Source organism: Lactuca sativa, chromosome 3 (assembly GCF_002870075.4).
Source record: "Lactuca sativa cultivar Salinas chromosome 3, Lsat_Salinas_v11, whole genome shotgun sequence".
In the NCBI taxonomy this organism is placed as follows: Eukaryota; Viridiplantae; Streptophyta; class Magnoliopsida; order Asterales; family Asteraceae; genus Lactuca; species Lactuca sativa.
In genome coordinates this window covers 295,240,996-295,246,379 of record NC_056625.2, presented here as the reverse complement: position 1 = coordinate 295,246,379, position 5,384 = coordinate 295,240,996, and positions in this window count along the sequence as shown.

Below are 5,384 nucleotides of genomic sequence, written 5' to 3'. Positions count from 1 at the left end.
AATAATTAAATAGATTAGTTTTCTCATTTTAATTTTGTAAAGTACTAGATTAGTTTTTAGAAATTATTTATTTGTACAAAAATGTAACAAGAAATGAAGTCGGAACCATTTTTTGAAGACAATAAGGTAATTTATGAGGTTAATATATATGTTGGGAAGATGATGATAGTTTCTGAAAAGTGTCATTAAAGCTGTCAGCAATCACCATTTCTTTAAGGGTTGTTGATCTGATGCAACACTTTCTACAATCTTTTCTGAAAAGTGTTGTATGTTGTCGAATTGTTACCTTCAAGAAGTTCTTCAAATCTTTTGCAACAAAATGGTGTTTACTCAAGTGGGAGCTTCTATAACAACATTACAAGAATATTTTTGGTCCCTTAAAATGTCCCTTTAGGAACGAACTTGACATTTTGGTGTTGGCTCACAAAAATGTCATTAATTGGTTATGTTTATGCACATATAATTTTATACATGCTTATGTTGTTTATTTTATGAAAATATTATGTGTTGTAGATAAATTAGTTTTTCACATGATAAAATAATTTTTGACAAAACAAACTTCACATGGAGTTGGTTTTCAAAATTTATAATGTTGACATAAGATTTAACAAATTATTATTTTAAGATAAAATCCAGTTTTGTAAAACGTTAATAATGTCAAATTTTCAAATATTCAAATATAAGATTTAAAATGATGATTTTTATAACTTATACAAACTCCAAATATACAAGTAATAAAAGGAAGTTTTATCAAATATATAAAGAGCTCAAATGCACTCAAAATTAATACCGGTTACTAAAATTGAATTGTGTTAAACTATATAAAAACTGGTTTTTTATATAGAACTTTTAAAAGTGGTTTTCTTTTTAAAGTTCGTAACATGGTTTATTATATGCATGTAATAATCATGATATCATATGTTTTTAAAACTAGAATTATAAAACATAATAATACCCTTTTACAAACCTCAAATATATGCAATCCTTTTTGAAGAGCACTCGCACATCTCTTGTATGCATTAGTGGGATAAAGGATACCTAACCGCTTAGTGTTATGTTTTGTTGGTCGGTGTGCCTTCACAATTTCTATAACCAAGTTACAGTCTGATTACACAAGTTTTTTAGATTGGATGATTTGATCGGAAATCTTTTGTGATAAAGGATACCTAAGCGAGACAATTCTAAGGCATAGATGGGATCAAAAATGTCTAATTAAATTTGTTATTAGCAATCCCATAAATCTAGGAATTATATAGTGATATTTATTTAATAATTGTTATTTACCTGGTTGAGTTCAAGTAGATGTGATAATAGATACCTAACCATTTATTTGTATTGCAACTTGGATCCTAGACTTTGATAGTTAATGTTTTTAGAAACTTAAAGGGTATTAATTATTAAAGAGTTTAAATATTGAAAATACTAAATCAATTTTGTTAAATTTTGTAGTTAAATAATTCATTCTCATTACCTTGAAATTGTCATTTTCTTTAATGCCTTAATGAAACAATAACATTCAGTGGATACAATTCAATAAATGGGTTCATGTCTTAAAAGACAATCTCATGAGAGATATAAAATTGTATACACTTAAAGGTCTAAGTCCTAAAACTATCTTCTTTGAGAAATAAGCCTGAACATGATACTTAGTAAAGGAATCAATGTGATGCTAAAGATGTTTCCAACATCAAACTAGGAATGGTTTAAAGCCAAAAAGAATCACCTTCTTTGATCTAGGAGGCCCATGTTTTATGGACTAAAAACCTTTAAGCCCAAGAAATCCAATATGACCCACATAGATGGATCTTGTTTCTTTTGTGAAGAAATTGGATACTAGAAGAGGACCTGCTCCTCTTATCTGGAAACAAAGTCTAAAAGAGACTAGTACTTCAGGTATCTACTAGATAGAACTCATATTTTCCATATAACTATAAGGTACTTGGTACTTAAATGTTATATTTGTAAATGGTTTGTAGATATTTATAGAAGAGTAACCAGCTAAGCACAATCAAGTTAAAAATACAGTATCAGAGTTTAGTTTAATAATTATGATAGGAACATAATGTACTTGTAATATAAAACAATGTTTGTTTTGGAACAACATATTCTTTAATTTAACTTGCGCAAATATATATCTCAGTTTGATTTATGAATAATTGACTATTTACTTAAATCTTTTTTCATAACGATCACCTTCATATTCATAAATGATTAAAATTCTTTTATGAGACAAGGTCTGTTAATTAGAATTATATAGTAAATATCAATGTTTTATAAATAATAAGTTCTATACGAAAAATATTTATTCACTTAAACTTGTTTTAAATCAACTTCAACGTTAACATTGTTATCTTTATTATATAAATGACATTCACATATTCCAGCTTCAAGAAAAGGATCCTTAAAGGCAAACAATGTAGTTTATTTGACATATGTAAATATTATTTATATATAAAAGATTTCTAAAGATATTTTCACTAAGTAGTAGAGAAAATAAATTATTAAGGCAAAGTACGAAACCAAAACATGTCGCGATAATGAGAATTCATTAGAACGCCCAACAGAGACCAGATTCCGCTTGAGAAAGTGAAGATCCGAGGCAAAAAATCCATTCGTGTTTCATTCCAATCCATGATCTGTATCCTATTCTTTAAATTTCTGGATGAAATTCCCTCTAATGGGGGATAATGTAACAACCCGAAGTTGTTCATCGCCGAAAACCCATTTCTACCCGTATAACTTGTCGTAAATCGAAATGTCCCAATATCGTTTTTGGGTTTAGTTAACTAAAATTTTATGTTTATTATCATTCAATAAGGGTACAAATCATTTAGAAACTCATGAATTTAGCCCAAAAATATTTATTTCATAATTTTCAGAAACGTCCCCGCCGGGTGACAGAAACTTAATCGGGTGCAAACAAAAGCCTCGTTTAGGGCCGGTATCGGGTAGAATTCCACCGTGTCCATGTTTTGGGAACTATATAAACATGTTAAACCTTTCATTTGAAGCTTTTCCTTCTCTCTCTACTCTCTAGCTAACCTCTCTCCTAAATCCAAAGATTAAGGGTCCAAAACTCAATTTTAAGGCCTCAAATCATGAAATGGGACACAATATATGAGTTTACGGCCCAGGAATCCACCTAGGCCGTAAACACCGAGTTTGAAGGGTTTTAAGCCCTTAAACCTCTTCCTAATCACAGTTGGACTTTAGATATGGTTAAAGGACTTCATGAATTGGAATTTTAACATTTAAAACATAGATTTTGATGGATTTGAAGGAGTTTACGGCCAAGGCACAAGCTTGGGCCATAAACTCATATTATTGGGGTTTTCTTGACCTTAAACCCTTCCAAAACACTTATAAGGCTTAGATATGATTTATAGAATATTGGTTTTAGCATTTGGACACTTGAAAAATAAATTTTGAGGGTTTATTGTGAGTTTACGGCCAAGGAAAGTTCTTGGGCCGTAAACTCCTTAAAATGTGGTATAAATTCATTTTTAAGTGTTGTTTAACCCCTATAACACCCCTAAAGCCTTGGAATGAATTTTAGAAGTCCTTACAAACAAGTTTTTAGCATTAAAACACAAGGAAACACCCTATATAAGAGTTTACGGCCATGAGAGGGGTCTCATGGGCCGTAAACTCCAAAAAGCCTTTCAAAACTTCAAACAAATGCATATAAAGTCTTAAAACAATTTTAACAATCACATGTGATTTGTTTTAGCATCATTTAACACCATTTTCTTGAGTATTTAGGAGTTTACGGCCAAGAGCCTATGCTAGGTCGTAAACTCCCATAAATAAGTCATTTTGATGATTTAAATCCATTCCAAGCCTTTAAAACCAAACCTAGAAAATTCCCTTAAGTGATTTGAAGCCATTTTTGCCCTTAACTCACCCCACCATGAGTTTACGGCCATAAACTCATGGGTAGAGGGTCTTGTGGCCGTAAACTCCTTATGGAGTGTCCCTTTGATGTCCCAATTCATTATCCTAACTATATGTGTCCCTAAACGCCACCCGGGTCCCTCCAAACACTCGTATCGGGGTGTTTTCGCGATTAGAAGTAATTGTCCCTAACAAATAAATAAACTAAGTCCTAATTAGATACAAATGTGTATCTTTACATTATACTTAGGAACCTCGTGTATTTACAAGCCCCATATCAACTCTTAGCATCCAAATCGTCACATTTCTCGTCCGGTGAGTTCATACCCCTACCATTTTTCATTGTTTTTAACTGTTTTCAGGGGGGGAATACAAGCAAACCATAACTGTTTTCAAATCATAACACTAATATGTTTCAAATAATATCTGGCAAATTTATAAATACATTTACTCCTTATGTATTATGTTGAGCATAAGGAATGATTTATCAATTACAGCTAAATGGATTCTAGTTAAGAAAATAACCAAACTAATCAAATTATTATGGGAATAATTTGGGGTTCTATAACGCTTGTTTTATATCTATATAAAGTTATTAGATAAACTATGTCTCATTCAGTTTATCTCTGTATTATTTGAATATATTGCCAGATATTCTCATTGTATGTATCTATTTTCACTGTATCATGTTTCATAATCTTTGTATGTTTGGTATCGTATGAGAATTCTGTGAATAGTTTAATACTAGCTTGTGAGATAGTCACTACCCTTTATGGATGATAAGTAAATCCTCTCCGGAAGTGTAACCAGAGTCTCCTGGAGGGAGAGCGAGGAGTTTGTGAATAGATCTATTCGGGACTGACAATCCCACACCTTAACTGCTAGCTACAGTTAGGCGGGCACGCCTGGGGTGACAAATTATGTATATCATCTGACGTCTGACTAACGTCAAGGAGGTCTCGTTGTCGTATCAGCATGGTTACGCGACTCACAATACATATTAATATAAATTTATTCACAGCTAGGATTTTGTATAGAATCTATATCTTGTTCGGGATGATAATCCCATTGTTTTGTATCTATATCTTGTTCGGGATGGTAATCCCATGGTTTTGAATCTATATCTTGTACGGGATGATAATCCCATGACTTTACTCAACTATCTTATATCAAATTCGGGATAGTGATCCCATGGTTTTATCAAACAATCATATTCGGGTTAGTAGTCCCATGGTTTTTAATCTATATTTTCTAGTATATCAAACTATCTTGTAACTGGTTCGGGATGTTAGTCCCAAGGTTTTCAAACTATTTTCTATCTACAATTTGTGAATATTAAAGTATTTCATAATTATTTCGGGATAGTAATCCCATGATCTTCAATATATAGTTTTGGTTATTAAACTATACTCTGTATTATTAAATCGGTTTTGAAATTAGGAAAATATGGGATTTTCCTGGGGTAATGTATGTCGCATAATTGAACTGTA